Here is a 13,602-nt window from a genome sequence, read left to right on the forward strand (position 1 = left end):
TCATACATTCACCCCAGTACAGAGATATGGGCCTAAATCCATCGTTTTTTTGCACTCCACACCACCCCAGTTCAGACATGGCCATTTGCAAATCAGCCTTGAACCTGTGCCTCATGGGAACAGTCCAGCCCGAACTGCCAAGCCATGTCTTTCCTGGACCGGAATCAAGCATCCTAGGACCGGTTTCGGCTATCAGCCGTCTTCAGCCAGGATACCTTGACTCCAGTGGTGTGGAGAACATTGGACTCACGTCTGAGCATATCCGCCCCACTCGGGGTGACGAATGCAAAAACAACAGTTGATGGACAGAATGCAGAACAATGTCATACATTCACCCCAGTACAGAGATCTGGTCCTAAATCCATCTTTTTTTTGCACTCCACACCACCCCAGTTCAGACATGGCCATATGCAAATCAGCCTTCACCCTGTGCCTCATGGGAACAGTCCAGCCCGAACTGCCAAGCCATGTCTTTCCTGGGCCAGAATCAAGCATCCTTGCACTGGTTTCTGGCTATCAGCCATCTTCAGCCAGGATAGTTTGATTCCAGTGGTGTGGAGAGCATGGGACTCACATCTGAGCGTACCCACAACGCTCGGGGTGACAAATGCAAAAACAACAGTTGATGGACAGAATGCAGAACAATGTCATACATTCACCCCAGTACAGAGATCTGGTCCTAAATCCATCTTTTTTTTGCACTGCACACCACCCCGGTTCAGACATGGCCATATGCAAATCAGCCTTGACCCTGTGCCTCATGGGAACAGTCCAGCCCGAACTGCCAAGCCATGTCTTTCCTGGGCCGGAATCAAGCATCCTAGGACCGGTTTCTGGCTATCAGCCATCTTCAGCCAGGATAGTTTGATTCCAATGGTGTGGAGAGCATGGGACTCACATCTGAGCATACCCATCCCACTCGGGGTGACAAATGCAAAAACAACAGTTAATGGACAGAATGCAGAACAATGTCATGCATTCACCCCAGTACAGAGATCTAAGCCTAAATCCATTGTTTTTTTGCACTCCACACCACCCCAGTTCAGACATGGCCATATGCAAATCAGCCTTTACCCTGTGCCTCATGGGAACAGTCCAGCCTGAACTGCCAAGCCATGTCTTTCCTGGACCAGAATCAAGCATCCTAGGACCAGTTTCTGGCTATCAGCTGTCTTCAGCCAGGATAGCTTGTCTCCAGTGGTGTGGAGAGCATGGGACTCACGTCTGAGCATACCTATCCCACTCGGGGTGACAAATGCAAAAACAACAGTTGATGGACAGAATGCAGAACAATGTCATACATTCACACCAGTACAGAGATCTGGGCCTAAATCCATTTTTTTTTGCACATCACATAAAGCCAGTTCAGACATGGCCATATGCAAATCAGCCGTGACCCTGTGACTCATGGGAACAGTCCAGCCCGAACTGCCAAGCCATGTCTTTCCTGGACCGGAATCAAGCATCCTAGGACCGGTTTCTGGCTATCAGCCGTCTTCAGCCAGGATAGCTTGACTCCAGTGGTGTGGAGAACATGGGACTCACGTCTGAGCATACCCATCCCACTCGGGATGACAAATGCAAAAACAACAGTTGATGGACAGAATGCAGAACAATGTCATACATTCACCCCAGTACAGAGATCTGGTCCTAAATCCATCTTTTTTTTGCACTGCACACAACCCCAGTTCAGACATGGCCATATGCAAATCAGCCTTGACCCTGTGCCTCATTGGAACAGTCCAGCCTGAACTGCCAAGTCATGTCTTTCCTGGGCCGGAAACAAGCATCCTAGGACCGGTTTCTGGCTATCAGCCATCTTCAGCCAGGATAGTTTGATTCCAGTGGTGTGGAGAGCATGGGACTCACATCTGAGCATACCCATCCCACTCGGGGTGACAAATGCAAAAACAACAGTTGATTGACAGAATGCAGAACAATGTTATTCATTCACCCCAGTACAGAGATCCGGGCCTAAATCCATTGTTTTTGTGCACTCGACACCACCCCATTTCAGACATGGCCATATGCAAGTCACCCTTGACCCTGTGCCTCATGGGAACAGTCCAGCCTGAACTGCCAAGCCAAGTCTTTCCTGGACCAGAATCAAGCATCCTAGGACCAGTTTCTGGCTATAAGCCGTCTTCAGCCAGGATAGCTTGACTCCAGTGGTGTGGAAAGCATGGTACTCACGTCTGAGCATACCTATCCCACTCGGGGTGACAAATGCAAAAACAACAGTTGACGGACAGAATGCAGAAAAATGTCATACATTCACCCCAGTACAGAGATCTGGGCCTACATCCATCATTTTTTTGCACTCCATACTACACCAGTTCAGACATGGCCATATGCAACTCAGCCTTGACCCTGTGCCTCATGGGAACAGTCCAGCCTGAACTGCCAAGCCATGTCTTTCCTGGACCGGAATCAAGCATCCTAGGACCAGTTTCTGGCTATCAGCTGTCTTCAGCCAGGATAGCTTGACTCCAGTGGTGTGGAGAGCATGGGACTCACGTCTGAGCATACCTATCCCACTCGGGGTGACAAATACAAAAACAACAGTTGATGGACAGAATGGGGAGCAATGTCATACATTCACCCCAGTACAGAGATCTGGGCCTAAATCCATCGTTTTTTTGCACTCCACACCACCCCAGTTCAGACATGGCCATATGCAAATCAGCCTTTACCCTGTGCCTCATGGGAACAGTCCAGCCTGAACTGCCAAGCCATGTCTTTCCTGGACCAGAATCAAGCATCCTAGGACCAGTTTCTGGCTATCAGCTGTCTTCAGCCAGGATAGCTTGACTCCAGTGGTGTGGATTGAATGGGACTCACGTCTGAGCATACCTATCCCACTCGGGGTGACAAATGCAAAAACAACAGTTGATGGACAGAATGGGGAGCAATGTCATACATTCACCCCAGTACAGAGATCTGGGCCTAAATCCATCTTTTTTTTGCACTCCACACCACCCCAGTTCAGACATGGCCATATGCAAATCAGCCTTTACCCTGTGCCTCATGGGAACAGTCCAGCCTGAACTGCCAAGCCATGTCTTTCCTGGCCCAGAATCAAGCAGCCTAGGACCAGTTTCTGGCTATCAGCTGTCTTCAGCCAGGATAGCTTGACTCCAGTGGTGTGGAGAGCATGGGACTCACGTCTGAGCATACCTATCCCACTCGGGGTGACAAATGCAAAAACAACAGTTGATGGACAGAATGCAGAAAAATGTCATACATTCATCCCAGTACAGAGATGTGGGCCTAAATCCATCGTTTTTTTGCACTCCACACCACCCCAGTTCAGACATGGCCATATGCAAATCAGCCTTTACCCTGTGCCTCATGGGAACAGTCCAGCCTGAACTGCCAAGCCATGTCTTTTCTGGACCAGAATCAAGCATCCGAGGACCAGTTTCTGGCTATCAGCTGTCTTCAGCCAGGATAGCTTGACTCCAGTGGTGTGGAGAGAATGGGACTCACGTCTGAGCATACCTATCCCACTCGGGGTGACAAATGCAAAAACAACAGTTGACGGACAGAATGCAGAAAAATGTCATACATTCACCCCAGTACAGAGATCTGGGCCTACATCCATCATTTTTTTGCACTCCATACTACACCAGTTCAGACATGGCCATATGCAACTCAGCCTTGACCCTGTGCCTCATGGGAACAGTCCAGCCTGAACTGCCAAGCCATGTCTTTCCTGGACCGGAATCAAGCATCCTAGGACCAGTTTCTGGCTATCAGCTGTCTTCAGCCAGGATAGCTTGACTCCAGTGGTGTGGAGAGCATGGGACTCACGTCTGAGCATACCTATCCCACTCGGGGTGACAAATACAAAAACAACAGTTGATGGACAGAATGGGGAGCAATGTCATACATTCACCCCAGTACAGAGATCTGGGCCTAAATCCATCGTTTTTTTGCACTCCACACCACCCCAGTTCAGACATGGCCATATGCAAATCAGCCTTTACCCTGTGCCTCATGGGAACAGTCCAGCCTGAACTGCCAAGCCATGTCTTTCCTGGCCCAGAATCAAGCAGCCTAGGACCAGTTTCTGGCTATCAGCTGTCTTCAGCCAGGATAGCTTGACTCCAGTGGTGTGGAGAGCATGGGACTCACGTCTGAGCATACCTATCCCACTCGGGGTGACAAATGCAAAAACAACAGTTGATGGACAGAATGCAGAAAAATGTCATACATTCATCCCAGTACAGAGATGTGGGCCTAAATCCATCGTTTTTTTGCACTCCACACCACCCCAGTTCAGACATGGCCATATGCAAATCAGCCTTTACCCTGTGCCTCATGGGAACAGTCCAGCCTGAACTGCCAAGCCATGTCTTTTCTGGACCAGAATCAAGCATCCGAGGACCAGTTTCTGGCTATCAGCTGTCTTCAGCCAGGATAGCTTGACTCCAGTGGTGTGGAGAGAATGGGACTCACGTCTGAGCATACCTATCCCACTCGGGGTGACAAATGCAAAAACAACAGTTGATGGACAGAATGCAGGAAAATGTCATACATTCACCACAGTACAGAAATCTGGTCCTAAATCCATCGTTTTTTTGCACTCCACACCACCCCAGTTCAGACATGGCCATATGCAAATCAGCCTTTACCCTGTGCCTCATGGGAACAGTCCAGCCTGAACTGCCAAGCCATGTCTTTCCTGGACCAGAATCAAGCATCCTAGGACCAGTTTATGGCTATCAGCTGTCTTCAGCCAGGATAGCTTGACTCCAGTGGTGTGGATTGAATGGGACTCACGTCTGAGCATACCTATCCCACTCGGGGTGACAAATGCAAAAACAACAGTTGATGGACAGAATGGGGAGCAATGTCATACATTCACCCCAGTACAGAGATCTGGGCTTACATCCATCATTTTTTGCACTCCACACCACCCCAGTTCAGACATGGCCATATGCAACTCAGCCTTGACCCTGTGCCTCATGGGAACAGTCCAGCCCGAACTGCCAAGCTATGTCTTTCCTGGACCAGAAACAAGCATCCTAGGACCGGTTTCTGGCTATCAGCAGTCTTCAGCCAGGATAGCTTGACTCCAGTGGTGTGGAGAGCATGGGACTCACGTCTGAGCATACCCATCCCACTCAGGGTGACAAATGCAAAAACAACAGTTGATGAACAGAATGCAGAACAATGTCATACATTCACCCCAGTACAGAGATCTGGTCCTAAATCCATCTTTTTTTTGCACTCCACCCCACCCCAGTTCAGACATGGCCATATGCAAATCAGCCTTGACCCTGTGCCTCATGGGAACAGTCCAGCCGAACTGCCAAGCCATGTCTTTCCTGGGCCGAAATCAAGCATCCTAGGACCGGTTTCTGGCTATCAGCCGTCTTCAGTCAGTATAGCTTGACTCCAGTGGTGTGGAGAGCATAGGACCCACGTCTGAGCATATCCGTCCGACTCGGGGTGACCAATGCAAAAACAACAGTTGATGGACAGAATGCAGAACAATGTCATACATTCACCCCCGTACAGAGATCTGGGCCTAAATCCATTGTTTTTGTGCACTCCACACCACCCCAGTTGAGACATGGCCATATGCAAGTCACCCTTGACCCTGTGCCTCATGGGAACAGTCCAGCCTGAACTGCCAAGCCAAGTCTTTCCTGGACCAGAATCAAGCGTCCTAGGACCGGTTTCTGGCTATAAGCCGTCTTCAGCCAGGATAGCTTGACTCCAGTGGTGTGGAAAGCATGGTACTCACGTCTGAGCATACCTTTCCCCCTCGGGGTGACAAATGCAAAAACAACAGTTGACGGACATAATGCAGAAAAATGTCATACATTCACCCCAGTACAGAGATCTGGGCCTACATCCATCATTTATTTGCACTCCATACCACCCCAGTTCAGACATGGCCATATGCAACTCAGCCTTGACCCTGTGCCTCATGGGAACAGTCCAGCCTGAACTGCCAAGCCATGTCTTTCCTGGACCGGAATCAAGCATCCTAGGACCAGTTTCTGGCTATCAGTTGTCTTCAGCCAGGATAGCTTGTCTCCAGTGGTGTGGAGAGCATGGGACTAACGTCTGAGCATACCTATCCCACTCGGGGTGACAAATGCAAAAACAACAGTTGATGGACAGAATGGGGAGCAATGTCATACATTCACCCCAGTACAGAGATATGGGCCTAAATCCATTGTTTTTTTGCACTCCACACCACCACAGTTCAGACATGGCCATATGCAAATCAGCCTTGAACCTGTGACTCATGGGAACAGTCCAGCCCGACCTGCCAAGCTATCTCTTTCCTGGACCGGAATCAAGCATCCTAGGACCGGTTTCTAGCTATCAGCCGTCTTCAGCCAAGATAGCTTGACTCCAGTGGTGTGGAGAGCATTGGACTCACGTCTGAGCATATCCGTCCCACTCGGGGTGACAAATGCAAAAACAACAGTTGATGGACAGAATGCAGAACAATGTCATACATTCACCCAGTACAGAGATCTGGGCCTAAATCCATTGTTTTTTTGCACTCCACACCACCCCAGTTCAGGCATGGCCATATGCAAGCCACCCTTGACCCTGTGCCTCATGGGAACAGTCCAGCCTGAACTGCCAAGCCAAGTCTTTCCTGGACCAGAATCAAGCATCCTAGGACCGGTTTCTGGCTATCAGCCGTCTTCAGCCAGGATAGCTTGACTCCAGTGGTGTGGACAGCATGGGACTCACGTCTGAGCATACCTATCCCAACTCGGCGTGACAAATGCAAAAACAACAGTTGACGGACAGAATGCAGAAAAATGTCATACATTCACCCCAGTACAGAGATCTGGGCCTACATCCATCATTTTTTTGCACTCCACACCACCGCAGTTCAGACATGGCCATATGCAACTCAGCCTTGACCCTGTGCCTCATGGGAACAGTCCAGCCCGAACTGCCAAGCTATGTATTTCCTGGACCGGATTCAAGCATCCTAGGACCGGTTTCTGGCTATCAGCAGTCTTCAGCCAGGATAGCTTGACTCCAGTGGTGTGGAGAGCATGGGACTCACGTCTGAGCATACCCATCCCACTCAGGGTGACAAATGCAAAAACAACAGTTGATGGACAGAATGCAGAACAATGTCATACATTCACCCCAGTACAGAGATCTGGTCCTAAATCCATCTTTTTTTTGCACTCCACACCACCCCAGTTCAGACATGGCCATATGCAAATCAGCCTTGACCCTGTGCCTCATGGGAACAGTCCAGCCGAACTGCCAAGCCATGTCTTTCCTGGGCCGAAATCAAGCATCCTAGGACCGGTTTCTGGCTATCAGCCGTCTTCAGCCAGTATAGCTTGACTCCAGTGGTGTGGAGAGCATAGGACCCACGTCTGAGCATATCTGTCCGACTCGGGTGACCAATGCAAAAACAAAAGTTGATGGACAGAATGCAGAACAATGTCATACATTCACCCCAGTACAGAGATCTGGGCCTAAATCCATTGTTTTTGTGCACTCCACACCACCCCAGTTCAGACATGGCCATATGCAAGTTACCCTTGACCCTGTGCCTCATGGGAACAGTCCAGCCTGAACTACCAAGCCAAGTCTTTCCTGGACCAGAATCAAGCGTCCTAGGACCGGTTTCTGGCTATAAGCCGTCTTCAGCCAGGATAGCTTGACTCCAGTGGTGTGGAAAGCATGGTACTCACGTCTGAGCATACCTTTCCCCCTCGGGGTGACAAATGCAAAAACAACAGTTGATGGACAGAATGCAGAAAAATGTCATACATTCACCCCAGTACAGAGATCTGGGCCTACATCCATCATTTATTTGCACTCCATACCACCCCAGTTCAGACATGGCCATATGCAACTCAGCCTTGACCCTGTGCCTCATGGGAACAGTCCAGCCTGAACTGCCAAGCCATGTCTTTCATGGACCGGAATCAAGCATCCTAGGACCAGTTTCTGGCTATCAGCTGTCTTCAGCCAGGATAGCTTGTCTCCAGTGGTGTGGAGAGCATGGGACTCACGTCTGAGCATACCTATCCCACTCGGGGTGACAAATGCAAAAACAACAGTTGATGGACAGAATGGGGAGCAATGTCATACATTCACCCCAGTACAGAGATCTGGGCCTAAATCCATCATTTTTTTGCACTCCACACCACCCCAGTTCAGACATGGCCATATGCAAATCAGCCTTTACCCTGTGCCTCATGGGAACAGTCCAGCCCGAACTGCCAAGCCATGTCTTTCCTGGACCAGAATCAAGCATCCTAGGACCAGTTTCTGGCTATCAGCTGTCTTCAGCCAGGATAGCTTGACTCCAGTGGTGTGGAGAGCATGGGACTCACGTCTGAGCATACCTATCCCACTCGGGGTGACAAATGCAAAAACAACAGTTGACGGACAGAATGCAGAAAAATGTCATACATTCACCCCAGTACAGAGATATGGGCCTAAATCCATCGTTTTTTTGCACTCCACACCACCCCAGTTCAGACATGGCCATTTGCAAATCAGCCTTGAACCTGTGCCTCATGGTAACAGTCCAGCCCGAACTGCCAAGCCATGTCTTTCCTGGACCGGAATCAAGCATCCTAGGACCGGTTTCGGCTATCAGCCGTCTTCAGCCAGGATACCTTGACTCCAGTGGTGTGGAGAACATTGGACTCACGTCTGAGCATATCCGCCCCACTCGGGCTGACGAATGCAAAAACAACAGTTGATGGACAGAATGCAGAACAATGTCATACATTCTCCCCAGTACAGAGATCTGGTCCTAAATCCCTCTTTTTTTTGCACTCCACACCACCCCAGTTCAGACATGGCCATATGCAAATCAGCCTTCACCCTGTGCCTCATGGGAACAGTCCAGCCCGAACTGCCAAGCCATGTCTTTCCTGGGCCTGAATCAAGCATCCTTGCACTGGTTTCTGGCTATCAGCCATCTTCAGCCAGGATAGTTTGATTCCAGTGGTGTGGAGAGCATGGGACTCACATCTGAGCGTACCCACAACGCTCGGGGTGACAAATGCAAAAACAACAGTTGATGGACAGAATGCAGAACAATGTCATACATTCACCCCAGTACAGAGATCTGGTCCTAAATCCATCTTTTTTTTGCACTGCACACCACCCCGGTTCAGACATGGCCATATGCAAATCAGCCTTGACCCTGTGCCTCATGGGAACAGTCCAGCCCGAACTGCCAAGCCATGTCTTTCCTGGGCCGGAATCAAGCATCCTAGGACCGGTTTCTGGCTATCAGCCATCTTCAGCCAGGATAGTTTGATTCCAGTGGTGTGGAGAGCATGGGACTCACATCTGAGCATACCCATCCCACTCGGGGTGACAAATGCAAAAACAACAGTTGATGGACAGAATGCAGAACAATGTCATACATACACCCCAGTACAGAGATCTGGGCCTAAATCCATTGTTTGTGTGCACTCGACACCACCCCAGTTCAGACATGGCCATATGCAAGTCACCCTTGACCCTGTGCCTCATGGGAACAGTCCAGCCCGAACTGCCAAGCCATGTCTTTCCTGGACCGGAATCAAGCATCCTAGGACCGGTTTCTAGCTATCAGCCGTCTTCAGCCAAGATAGCTTGACTCCAGTGCTGTGGAGAGCATTGGACTCACGTCTGAGCATATCCGTCCCACTCGGGGTGACAAGTGCAAGAACAACAGTTGATGGACAGAATGCAGAACAATGTCATACATTCACCCCAGTACAGAGATCTGGGCCTAAATCCATTGTTTTTTTGCACTCCACACCACCCCAGTTCAGACATGGCCATATGCAAGTCACCCTTGACCCTGTGCCTCATGGGAACAGTCCAGCACGAACTGCCAAGCCATGTCTTTCCTGGACCATAATCAAGCATCCTAGGACCAGTTTCTGGCTATCAGCCGTCTTCAGCCAGGATAGCTTGACTCCAGTGGTGTGGAAAGCATGGGACTCACGTCTGAGCATACCTATCCCAACTCGGCGTGACAAATGCAAAAACAACAGTTGACCGACAGAATGCAGAAAAATGTCATACATTCACCCCAGTACATAGATCTGGGCCTACATCCATCATTGTTTTGCACTCCACACCACCCCAGTTCAGACATGGCCATATGCAACTCAGCCTTGACCCTGTGCCTCATGGGAACAGTCCAGCCCGAACTGCCAAGCCATGTCTTTCCTGGACCGGAATCAAGCATCCTAGGACCGGTTTCTGGCTATCAGCCATCTTTATCCAGGATAGCTTGACTCCAGTGGTGTGGAGAGCATGGGACTCACGTCTGAGCATACCCATCCCACTCAGGGTGACAAATACAAAAACAACAGTTGATGGACAGAATGCAGAACAATGTCATACATTCACCCCAGTACAGAGATCTGGTCCTAAATCCATCTTTTTTTTCCACTCCACACCACCCCAGTTCAGACATGGCCATATGCAAATCAGCCTTGACCCTGTGCCTCATGGGAACAGTCCAGCCGAACTGCCAAGCCATGTCTTTCCTGGGCCAGAATCAAGCATCCTAGGACCGGTTTCTGGCTATCAGCCGTCTTCAGCCAGGATAGCTTGACTCCAGTGGTGTGGAGAGCATAGGACTCACGTCTGAGCATATCCATCCGACTCGGGGTGACCAATGCAAAAACAACAGTTGATGGACAGAATGCAGAACAATGTCATACATTCACCCCAGTACAGAGATCTGGGCCTAAATCCATTGTTTTTGTGCACTCCACACCACCCCAGTTCAGACATGGCCATATGCAAGTCACCCTTAACCCTGTGCCTCATGGGAACAGTCCAGCCTGAACTGCCAAGCCAAGTCTTTCCTGGACCAGAATCAAGCGTCCTAGGACCGGTTTCTGGCTATAAGCCGTCTTCAGCCAGGATAGCTTGACTCCAGTGGTGTGGAAAGCATGGTACTCACGTCTGAGCATACCTTTCCCACTCGGGGTGACAAATGCAAAAACAACAGTTGACGGACAGAATGCAGAAAAATTTCATACATTCACCCCAGTACAGAGATCTGGGCCTACATCCATCATTTATTTGCACTCCATACCACCCCAGTTCAGACATGGCCATATGCAAATCAGCCTTTACCCTGTGCCTCATGGGAACAGTCCAGCCCGAACTGCCAAGCCATGTCTTTCCTGGACCAGAATCAAGCATCCTAGGACCAGTTTCTGGCTATCTGCTGTCTTCAGCCAGGATAGCTTGACTCCCGTGGTGTGGAGAGCATGGGACTCACGTCTGAGCATACCTATCCCACTCGGGGTGACAAATGCAAAAACAACAGTTGATGGACAGAATGCAGAAAAATGTCATACATTCACCCCAGTACAGAGATATGGGCCTAAATCCATAGTTTTTTTGCACTCCACACCACCCTAGTTCAGACATGGCCATATGCAAATCAGCCTTGAACCTGTGCCTCATGGGAACAGTCCAGCCCGAACTGCCAAGCCATGTCTTTCCTGGACCGGAATCAAGCATCCTAGGAGCGGTTTCGGCTATCAGCCGTCTTCAGCCAGGATAGCTTGACTCCAGTGGTGTGGAGAGCATTGGACTCACGTCTGAGCATATCCGCCCCACTCGGGGTGACGAATGCAAAAACAACAGTTGATGGACAGAATGCAGAACAATGTCATACATTCACCCCAGTACAGAGATCTGGGCCTAAATCCATTGTTTTTTTGCACTCCACACCACCCCAGTTCAGACATGGCCATATGCAAGTCACCCTTGACCCTGTGCCTCATGGGAACAGTCCAGCCCGAACTGCCAAGCCATGTCTTTCCTGGGCCGGAATCAAGCCTCCTAGGACCGGTTTCTGGCTATCAGCAGTCTTCAGCCAGGATAGCTTGACTCCAGTGGTGTGGAGAGCATGGGATTCACGTCTGAGCATACCCATCCCTCTCAGGGTGACAAATGCAAACACAACAGTTGATGGACAGAATGCAGAACAATGTCATACATTCACCCCAGTACAGAGATCTGGTCCTAAATCCATCTTTTTTTTGCACTCCACACCACCCCAGTTCAGACATGCCATATGCAAATCAGCCTTGACCCTGTGCCTCATGGGAACAGTCCAGCCCGAACTGCCAAGCCATGTCTTTCCTGGGCCGGAATCAAGCATCCTTGGACCGGTTTCTGGCTATCAGCCATCTTCAGCCAGGATAGTTTGATTCCAGTGGTGTGGAGAGCATGGGACTCACGTCTGAGCGTACCCACAACGCTCGGGGTGACAAATGCAAAAACAACAGTTGATGGACAGAATGCAGAACAATGTCATACATTCATCCCAGTACAGAGATCTGGGCCTAAATCCATTGTTTTTTTGCACTCCACACCACCCCAGTTCAGACATGGCCATATGCAAATCAGTCTTGACCATGTGCCTCATGGGAACTGTCCAGCCCGAACTGCCAAGCCATTTCTTTCCTGGACTGGAATCAAGCATCCTATGACCAGTTTCTGGCTATCAGCCATCTTCAGCCAGGATAGCTTGACTCCAGTGGTGTGGAGAGCATGGGACTCACGTCTGAGCATACCCATCCCACTCGGGGTGACATATGCAAAAACAACAGTTGATGGACAGAATGCAGAACAATGTCATATATTCACACCAGTACAAAGATCTGGGCCTAAATCCATTGTTTTTTTGCACTTCACATAAAGCCAGTTCAGACATGGCCATATGCAAATCAGCCATGACCCTGTGACTCATGGGAACAGTCCAGCCCGAACTGCCAAGCCATGTCTTTCCTGGACCGGAATCAAGCATCCTAGGACCGGTTTCTGGCTATCAGCCGTCTTCAGCCAGGATAGCTTGACTCCAGTGGTGTGGAGAACATGGGACTCACGTCTGAGCATACCCATCCCACTCGGGATGACAAATGCAAAAACAACAGTTGATGGACAGAATGGGGAGCAATGTCATACATTCACCCCAGTACAGAGATCTGGGCCTAAATCCATCGTTTGTTTGCACTCCACACCACACCACCCCAGTTCAGACATGGCCATATGCAAATCAGCCTTTACCCTGTGCCTCATGGGAACAGTCCAGCCTGAACTGCCAAGCCATGTCTTTCCTGGACTGGAATCAAGCATCCTAGGACCAGTTTCTGGCTATCAGCTGTCTTCAGCCAGGATAGCTTGACTCCAGTGGTGTGGAGAGCATGGGATTCACGTCTGAGCATACCCATCCCTCTCAGGGTGACAAATGCAAAAACAACAGTTGATGGACAGAATGCAGAACAATGTCATACATTCACCCCAGTACAGAGGTCTGGTCCTAAATCCATCTTTTTTTGCACTCCACACCACCCCAGTTCAGACATGGCCATATGCAAATCAGCCTTTACCCTGTGCCTCATGGGAACAGTCCAGCCTGAACTGCCAAGCCATGTCTTTCCTGGACCAGAATCAAGCATCCTAGGACCAGTTTCTGGCTATCAGCTGTCTTCAGCCAGGATAGCTTGACTCCAGTGGTGTGGAGAGCATGGGACTCACGTCTGAGCGGACCCACAACGCTCGGGGTGACAAATGCAAAAACAACAGTTGATGGACAGAATGCAGAACAAT

The sequence above is a fragment of the Lissotriton helveticus genome, chromosome 2_1 (genome assembly GCF_964261635.1).
Source record: "Lissotriton helveticus chromosome 2_1, aLisHel1.1, whole genome shotgun sequence".
NCBI classification, from domain to species: domain Eukaryota; kingdom Metazoa; phylum Chordata; class Amphibia; order Caudata; family Salamandridae; genus Lissotriton; species Lissotriton helveticus.